The sequence below is a fragment of the Lissotriton vulgaris genome, chromosome 2_1, assembly GCF_964263255.1.
Source record: "Lissotriton vulgaris chromosome 2_1, aLisVul1.2, whole genome shotgun sequence".
In the NCBI taxonomy this organism is placed as follows: Eukaryota; Metazoa; Chordata; class Amphibia; order Caudata; family Salamandridae; genus Lissotriton; species Lissotriton vulgaris.
In genome coordinates, this window is record NC_141687.1 from 908,669,298 (window position 1) to 908,679,572 (window position 10,275).

General features: G+C 44.3%; 1 non-coding gene across 1 annotated transcript; it reads left to right on the plus strand.

Moving 5' to 3' along the window:
• The first annotated feature begins 1,774 nt into the window (after nt 1-1,774).
• LOC147731400 (small nucleolar RNA snR60/Z15/Z230/Z193/J17) lies at nt 1,775-1,858 on the plus strand. Its single transcript, XR_015308909.1, has one exon. It is a non-coding gene; the product is annotated as a small nucleolar RNA snR60/Z15/Z230/Z193/J17 (small nucleolar RNA).
• Nucleotides 1,859-10,275: the final 8,417 nt, after the last annotated feature.

A 10,275-nucleotide genomic window follows, 5' to 3' on the forward strand; every position in this document is an offset into this window, starting at 1 on the left:
CAGTTAAAGAAAAAACACAACTATATGGTGTTGAGGTCACTTCCGAGAAAGACAGCATAAGCCGTATGGTAATTGGGTCATAATAATTACGGCACCCTGTTAATTCTGGTACCCTCAGGTGTGATAATTACCACCTATTCCAAGTTCTGAAGGTCTGGATAGGGCATAATAAGGGCTGTCAGTGTTTTAGGTACAGATCACCTTATGTTTCAAGTTTTTCCCCCCAGTTTAAACAGACAACGTTTGTCAGGTTTTTTTTCTGGCAAAATGTGATTAGGGAAAATGTCAGAAAAGTATTAATTACTATATATGATATCTAAAACGTGCAGTAATTACCACAAGGGCAATTCAGCATTCCGATGTGTGTACAAAAATGGGCCTGAATCAGAATTTTCAATCCAACTCAAAATGCCGCACTTAAAAAAAAACCAAGAGTCATTTATAAGGAACCGGCAACTTTGGATATTTGTGTTTTCCTTTCATTAGATGGTTTGGAATGCCAATGTTTGTTGAAAGGGAAGAGATATGTCTGTGTATTAGGCTTGGTGAAATAATTTAGAATGCAGGGGATGCAAAATAGCATCTTGTTTGGAGTCAGGCGCCCCCTGGGTGTGGTTCATATGTTTCTTTGAGGCATGTGAGAAGAATGTGGTATTTACTTTTTAGGTCGAGGACCGAGGAGGCTGCGCTTGCGCAGTCTCCGGGAGGAGAATTAATGCTTCTTAGTAGGGCTGTAGAACCCGCCTCCCTGCCCAGTCTCTCCTCCATTGGCTGGCTTCCTAAACGGAGGCCAGCCATTGGAGGAGAGAGCCGTCACTCCGATTTAGCCCCGTCTTTTTCGGATTCGGGGCGTAAGTTTTGCTGTTCTTTAGACAGTGACGTCATCCGTCACTCAGAACAGCAAAACACGCCCCCAAATCCGACAAATTACGGAAGCTTGATGCCGCCATTTTGCTGCTGGTAAGGTTGAGATAGGCTGCTCTCGCTCGCTTTCCTCGTTCCCGTCGTTTTTTTCCACCCCCTCCCGCTGTCCGTGTCCCGCCCGCACAGGATCTCAGTGTCGCAGCTGGTATCTACCTTCCCGCCCCCTCCCGCTGTCCGTGTCCCGCCCAGTTCCCGCTGTCTTTTTTTCCGCCCCCTCCCGCTGTCCGTGTCCCCCCCCCCGCACAGGATCTCAGCGTCGCAGCTGGTATCTTGAACGCTGAGTGCTGCTGCAACTCGGGAATGTGTCGTAACAAGGTACACTTGGAGCTGAAAGTGCACAGGGCTGACTGGCGTGGAAATGTACCCGTGGATAACGTGCTCACTAAAATACTGCTTTCATAATTGCAGGACCACATTTGCTGGAAATTGCACTGGGTCTGAGGTGACCGAGAACAAGCTGATTACATTTCAGTGGGCTGCCAATGGACGTGGCGCTGGAGAAACGGGACGTGCCCGGATGAAGCTGGTAAGTGTTGGTTGAAGGTGTTTAAATTCTCATGCCAGTTTGTTTTCCTCACTAGATTGATATGGTTATTTTGTTGATGAAAGGCATGTAATTTTACTTAATCGTTTTTAGCCAAGTCACACTATCAGAAGTACACGTTTATCACCAGAGAGCTTTGCATGAAACTTCATAAATCGCTCGAGGGGCATGTGCTGCGTGCTAGCCTCTGCCCTAGTTAAACGACTTCTCAGGCAGGATTCCTTTGTGTTTCTTAGAGGGTACCCTGCATGTAGTACTGTTAGTGTGTACTGCATTATAGTAGCACGCGATGGGTCGGAGCCGAGATTGATATCATGATGATCACATACTTCAGCAGATGAACAGTGGTGAATAAGAGCTCTTGTCTTTCGCTCCTATCTGATGTATGCAATCCTTTTTTTGTAGTTTGGGGTCACCCGTTCAAAATGCCCGCGTATTGTCTTCTTTCCTCAAATGCTTAGGTGGCAAAAGCAAGAAACCTAATATGAACATTCAGACTATCCCAAAACAATTTATAGCACACTAAACTTAACCTGAAAATTGCAAGATGCGATATTTTTTATTATGACATGTTCACTAAATGCCAAGAAATGGAAGAAGGGATGTACAGAGACTTCAATTGAAAGGGTTAACAAAAAAAGGCTTTAGTAAGTATTGGAGTATTTCATAAAGAGAAAAAAAGCTTTTTAAATGAGAAGAAATGTAACTCATTATTGAATAACCTTCAAAGGATGTTAAAAGCTCAGAACGTACCAACTCATCCATCTGGGCCCTGGATATCCCCAAAGGAAAATAACCTTTTTATTTCATAATAAAATGGAAGAAAATTGTGGTGTCTTTGGAATGCCATTTTTTGCTTGCTCTTTGAAGCTCTCTGATATTTTTGATCCGGTGTCGCCCCTCTCTGCTTTTGACAGCATGTTAAAAGTCGAGTCGAGTGGTTGTTTTGGTGAACTGTGATCCGGATTTCAGCACTTCAAATCCCAGTCCGGGACTCTGTTTCCCCTTAAAGCCCCATTAACTAGCTTGGGCCTTGCCTGTTCGCTGTGGTGCCCTGGTCCTTCCTTACCTCCTGTTTGGGGTTTTGGGAATGTGTTTGGAGGAGATCACTTTACAAAAGGTGCTGCAGCCTCTGAGGGATCCCTCTAACCCAAGGCCTGCTCCCAAGTGACAGCAAGCTCTCTCGATAGAGACAGGACAAAGCGGGCCCACCAACTCCCAAGGGTGCTCCACTCCCGCTGTCCGTGTCTTTTTCCCGCCCCCCCCCGCTGATGAGGTCGCCGCTCTCGTTTCTCTTGTGCCTGGAGAGTTTTGCGGTGTATCAGGAAACTGTTGCCTTTTATGCCAGGTCCATCATGGGCAGTGGAACGAGCGCTAATGAGCCTGGGATAGATTGTTCTTGTTTCTCCTGACAGCTTATGCATGCTGATCAGCGGCATGAGAGGTAAGTGCCGGTCTTGGGGTGGGAGGTATTTGTAGCATGTTTGTTTGTTGCTTATTGTTAGCATGCATTCCACATCACTCTCAAACACACTACCTCACAACTTTACTCTCTCTCTCTATCTCACTAGCTCACTCTCTCTCTATCTCACTACCTCACTCTATCTATTTCTATCTCACTATCTCACTCTCTCTACCTCAATATATCACGACTCACTCCCTCAAAAAACCACTACATCACTCTCTCACTAACTCACTCTCTAACTCACTACCTCACGACTTCATTCTCTCTCTAACTCACTACCTCACTCTCTCTCTATCTCACTACCTCACTCTCTCTCTTTCTATCTCACTAAGTCAATTTCACTCTCTCTTTCACTACCTCACTCTCTCTCTATCTCAACCTCACAAACTCACTCACTGTTTCTATCTCACTACCTCAGAACATCCCTCTCCCTCACTACCTCACTCTTTCACTACCTCACTCTCTGTCTCTCACTACCTCACTCTCTATCTACCTCTCTCACTACATAACTCTCTCTACCTCACTACTCCACTCTATCTATCTCACTACCTCACTATCTCACAACTTCTCTCTCAAAACATCACTACCTCACTCTCTCACTACCTCACTACCTCACTCTCTAGCTCACAACTTCACTCTCTCTCTCTCTCTCTCTCTCTCTCTCTCTCTCTCTCTAACTCACTACCTCAATCACTCTCTATCTCACTACCTCACTCGTTCTATCTCACTAACTCACTTTTACTCTCTTTCACTACCTCTCTTTATCTCACTACATCACAACATCACTCTATGCTTATATCTCACTACCTCACAACATCCCTCTCCCTCACTACCTCACTCTTTCACTACCTCACTCTCTATCTCACTACCTCACTCTCTATCTACCTCACTCTCTCTCACTACCTCACTCTCTCTCTATTTCAATACCTCACTCTCTCTCCCACTACCTCACTCTCTCTCTGCTAATGCAATAGGTATCACATATGCAAAAAAGCTAATACCAATTGAAATGACAATGCCATTTATTTAGGGATACAAAAAAGATGAAAAAATAATGAGAAATACCAATAGCTCTACCTATAATATTGCCGAGACCATTGAATTGTAAATGCTTTTTGTTTGTCCTAGCCATTTGTGTTGGTGTACCATGACATCCTGGCTGACAAGCTATTATCTTGAATCCAGAAACTGTCCGGTCGTCCAGCTATGTCAGATAACCCAGTGGAGCTTCCCTGCTGGTTTAGGGCTGAATCACTTGCAATATAAAAATGAAGAAAGGTACAAATATGGCATGACGTCTACTGCGTGCAGCACCTCCATCTCAGCCACCCATGTAATGAAACAGGTGGTGTTTCTACAAACATTGGCAAAGCCTATAGGTCTGGCTTTAATGTAGGATGCATGTACGCACAGGCATTCACAAATTCTGTTTACATGTGTTGCATGAACAAATATCATTTTCACATTAACGTCTTCTTGTTATTACCAGTACTCAGGAAAAAGAGGCAAAAAACATTGATTTCAGTATATAATGCATATACGAGATAAATAACTGGATGTGTCAAACATTGTGATGATTGGGTGTACTTTTCAGTTGTAAATTAGGCCTTCATGCATTCTAATGGAAACCTTCCTTTAATGTGGAATGACACATCAAATATCCAATAGCATGCGGTGAAAGAGTAATACTCTTCTCAGTGGAGCCAAAGCCCACTCTAGGTATGTTTTAAAGAATTGGTAGCAATATGTCTTGCAGACATATCTCTGCCATGCCAGACCTATAACTGGCTGCAGCACCATCCTCCCTGAGTGGTTGGTTACATCCAAGTTCAGCCTTGCACCATGGTCTATTTATAGTATATTTGTGGCTGGTGATGAAGCTCATTAAAAATTGGTGAGCAGTACCACACTTCATGTGGAAGGAGGCGGGGCAGAATAGCGTTGTTTATTTGGAGATTAGGAGGGGATATTGTGTGTAGTGACACTTTTGGACAACCTTTTCTACCACAAACTTTCTGCTTGTTCAGTGCATCTCTGGATGCCATGGTCTCTCATCATTATGGTTTGTCACAGAATCTATTCCAAGGAAGAGAAACTAGGGCTTTTTTTATCCTGGTCTAGCATTCGCAGACTCCCACATTTTTATATTCTCAAACCCCCTTACTGAGGGCCCCAAAAGGCATACCTGGCAGAGGTTTGCCCACACTAATATGTCAGATTCTCAAGTCTTAAGAACGTTTAGATGCATTTTAGATTTGATATTTGCCAAGACATTTTGATTTTACTAAAATTGGATGTATAATACACTTACTTACAGGGTATTTGAACCAGCCCTCTTATCCATTGATCTGTTAATATATTATTCAAATACGTTTTCCACTCACTACAAAATAAAGCATGAAACAATAGGTCACCCCGTTTCAGCCACTGGCTTACTTTATAGTAAGTGACAGCATTCTGTCATTTCACAATGAGCACACCAAACACAAATTGTTCCCTTTGGGGCCAGGGACAACTATTGCAAAGTGTGATTTTGAAACTGAAATATATTTTTGTTCTTAGATACTGTTACTTTTTTGATTGACAAGGGTCCAGAAGCTTTCCCAAATATTACGTTTTTCAAAAATCGTGACAAATCAAACAAGCATTGACAAAGGCCAAAGGCTGAAGGCCAATGCCAGACCTACTGGCATTGACAATGCTTGTTTTAAATTGTCAACGATGGGAAAGCAGCAGCAATTTTACCAACAATGCAAAATGTAAAATTGCCATCACTTGTCTTGTTACAACTCGCAGCTTGAGGGTAATTTGCCTTTCCTGCCAAGCGCAGCCCTGAAAGTCTGCCAAGCATTAGCGCTCAAGCATTTCCTGGGAGAGGGATAGGTTTATTTTACAATGCCAAGGTCTCCTGCGGGATATGTGCGGTAAATTACAAAGCCAGCACATGGGCAAACAGCTCTGCATGTGGAATGTATTTATTGGCGTCTCGAGAAATCTGAAATACCTTGTTTTATCAAAGGCTGTGCAAAGACATAGCACCTGAAGGAATACATTGAACCTAAGGCATCGGTGGAATGTTACATACAATTGTGAACTGGAAAAACACGGGAGGACATAATGATGCTGTATTTAACCCATTCTGTGCTCTCGTTGGTCAACGGCACTCCCTCCCTGGTGCTGCGAACGACCGTTGGCCGACTCAGACCTGCCCACCCTTTAGATCGCCCTCACCGCGGCGGAATGTTCGCCGCAGTAAACAAGTTAAATCCGGGAGTATTCAGAGGGTGAGGTATCCTAAATCCAGTGGTATCATTTCACATCATAGCAATATCGGAAGTGACAGCACACATAATCTGACCCCAGTGACGTTACAGTTAGCAGCATCTCACTACCTTTGACGCATTCCTAGATTTACAACATTTGTAGAAATTGGAATGCGCCAGAATCCTACGCCTCCCCAGGGCAGGCTTAGGAATAGCGCAACAAGGAGAAATACTTTTATTTCTCTATGTTTTTCTCTCCGCATTCTGCAGCAAGCATCCTCGACATCCCACGCCGCAGCCACATCACACCCCACCTGAGAGACCTGCACTGGCTCTTCATCAACAAGAGGATAACCTTCAAGCTCCTCACCCATGCACTCAAGGCACTCCATGACACCGGACCAGCGTACCTCAACAGCCAACTCAGCCTCTACACCCACGCCCGCCAGCTCCGCTCCGCAGACTGCGCCCTCGCCACCGCCCCTTGCATCCAAAGAATGACAGCTGGCGGCAGATCATTCTCCCACATCTCCGCCAAGACATGGAACACCCTCCCCATCCGCCTACGGCAGACCGAAGACCTCCTAACCTTCAGGAGACTCCTCAAGACCTGGCTCTTCAAACCATAGCAGCGCTCCCCCCCCAGCGCTTTGAGATCCTCACGGGTATGTAGTGCACTCTACAAATGCTATGATTGATTGATTGAAAGAGGAAAATGCCATTAATTACATTTTTTGTGCAGGAAGGGACACCTTCCTGCACAAAAAATGCGCAGAGAGGGAAAGTAAAGAAGTCAAGTTGAGAGAATTAATACATCAGAAATACTTTAAAAAAATGTAAAGGAAATAAACACAAATATAACTTGTACCTAGATATATCAGTTGACTGTAACTGCTCAGCATTGCAATTGGATATGAATATAAAATATCAGGTAATGCAAGCAGAGATCAGCAGAGAGTGTCATAAAATCTCTAAAACGTCCAGATTGTAACAAGTGCATGAGATTGTACCGTTACTGTACTGAAAATCAGCACCCGTACCGTGCAATCACAAGTACAACCCCATGGAATGGGTAATTACCAAATGGAACTGCTTTTTCTTGCCATACAACGACACAGAATTTCCCATTCCAATGCATTTTTAGCACATACATTTACCACTTGCTCTGAGCAGTTGGTAAATCCTTGTGGGGACCTGTGGTTGGAGTGTGAAGTCAGCAGTGCTTAATTTGTAAAACAATATGTGCCAGAGCGCTTGCACCACACATTCCCCTGCCATGCTGCCTATGATATTAACAACACAAGTGCTAACTATCACACTCCTACAAGCGTAACAATTCTGATTATTTCGGGGCCCCAAATTTATAAGAATGGCTTGGGCAACAGGTAATACTCATTTTTAATATATATTGAATTAATAAGTAACTATTATTGTGGTCATCTCTAAATTTGCCAGACAGGGCCACCTTGTGGCAGACTGTCACAAGCGCCAGTGTTGCAATTACATACCAATGCCAAGCGACGGAAACCAGTGGTTCAAATTAAGCACTGGTGTAGGGTGATGGAGGAGTTTGGAGAAAGAAGGGGAGAGAAGGGGAAGCTTTTTTCTGGCAGTGCCAAACATTGTTTAATGCACTGTGTCAGAAAATGGGTGAGGGTTGGCTGCTGCTGCTGTTGGTCTTCCTGCTCCCTATCTCCCGCGTCCCCCCCCCTCCTGCCCAACTACCTCCGATCAGTGCCGGCCGTGACTGGAGAGGACTTAAAATTATTGTACCATTCCTTCCCCGTAACATACTTTTATCAGAAATTTTCTCCTGCTCCTTTTTTGTTAAGTTTTCACTGTCAAGGACTGATTTACAAACATCTTTTTGGGTTGTAAACCTTGAGCTTCACGAAACCGGGGGATTTGTAATATCAAAGGATTGTTTAGAAATGTACTAAACCCATTTTGTGGGGCGGAAAGGTCTTTACAGCTCACTAAAGTGTTTCTGCAACAAATTTTGAATTGTATTTAGGAAAGGGGGTGAAAGGGGCATTCCCTGGAAACCTCAATGAAATGTTTATGGGTACACCAATGACTGACAAAATATGGCAATACTGCTGCGCACGGACGCATTATATTTTGAATAATCATCGCCATAAACTACTACACTTTAAATATATACACCGAGCTTATATAACACCACAACTGTTGGCCAAGATGGATCTCAGCACCTCACAAGCGTGTGCTAGAAGCGCTGCTTCAAATGCCTATTTCTCGCACCTTGCATGGAACTTCAGACCGATTCTGGCGTATTGGGGGGAGATCCTCCGACACCTTGCTCTCATGGTGGAACAGACCATACACCCTACACCAGGGATCTTCAAAGTGTGGGGCGCGACCTTCAGGGGGGTTGTGGAGTGATGGAAAGGGGATCGCGCATTCCCGGTCACACTTCTGCCCAGGCCCATCGGACTACAAGGGATTCAGCCCCCTTCCTCACCCATAGTGTGTCTCAGCTCGAACTGCTATGGGCTCCGCTGGGCTGTGTCTGCAGTCTTATCTCCAGCACAACCTGGCATGTCTGAGTTTTTCACAGGTCTTTAAAGACCATTTGCATATTTACATACCTTTTGTAAACTGGTTACTGAAGCTTAGTTGTTTTTTCTAGTTCCAGTACCCCCCGGACCCTCACTCTGCCTACTCCTTACATTTGTGTTTTACGATTACTGCAGTAGTGTGAGAATGCATTTCATGAAAAGAAATATAAAGTAGGGTAGCCAGAAGAAAAATACCAGCCATTTGATGTGTAAAGAGTCTGCAAAGGCCTCCTCTTGACACTAAATAGGATTGTAAATAGAATCACATGCATTCATTCATAATGTGACTTTTCTGTCTTTGTTCCCTTTAATTATCAGTCATGGATCATTGAGGCAGCCCTAGAACACAATTAAAAGTGCTTTCTATTTATATTTGCGGTTCCAAGTATGCACAGATGAGTGCTGAAATATACAGCTTTAGGTGACTGCTTATTTTTGTACCATCTGGGACATCAAAATAATGAGCAGGCAACCCTAACTATAGGACTGGAAGTGTGTTGCAGGATCAGCATACCATTTATTTCCTCCACCCTTGATCCCTGATTAATGCCATAATTGCAATAGTTTAACTTATATCTTAAACCCTATGTCGCCGTCAATAATATACTGAGTTACTTCAAGTGTCTGGGAATGCATTCTGCATTCAGAGAAGTCACTTCTCATTCTCGCACTTCACTATCACGCTCACCCTGCACTCACAGCGATCACAATGCACTCACACTGATCATCATGAACTCACATCATTTACCCTCTCACCCTACACTTACAGTGCTCATTCTGCACTCACAATGCACTTGCGTTGTTCACCCTGTACTTCAGCCTGCAGTCACACTACTCATCTGCACTAATCCTGCACTCATGTTACACCTAATTCACCAGCCCCCTCACTGCTCAATTTGCAACTCGCTCAAACAAGCCCATCATTAACCATGCATGCATTCGTCCCACTCTGCACTTACATCCACACCCAAATTCATAAGGCCATGCATGCATTCGTCCCACTCTGCACTTACATCCACACCCAAACGCGTATGGTCAACTCACTCACTGTGCAGTCAATCCTCTTTCCCTACTCTCACACAGTTGCATCGCTCACCGTGCACTCACATGGGCACTCTTGTCATCCACAGACTGCAGAGGAATAATGTGCCTGCTACAAAGAACATATACTATGTAGATCACAGAACTGAGTGGGGGTAAACTATGAGTAGCACTATAAAAAAAAATGTTTATCAGAAAAGTGCTACAGAGAGATGAGGTGCATTGGTGGTGAGTGGTAGTGAGAGAATTTATGGAGAAGGAGGAAACGGGGGATTAGGCACCAAAAAAGATTGTGCCATGTGTGACCATTGCTAGGGCCAGCCCTGCCTGGGAGTGTAGGCCCCCGCGAAGTTTGGGTCTAGTGGCTCCCCTGCTTCTGCCTATTACTCTTATTATTTACATTTGTAGTGTGCTGCTGGTACCAAAAGGTGTCCTGGGGCTAATAGCCATCTTCTGCCT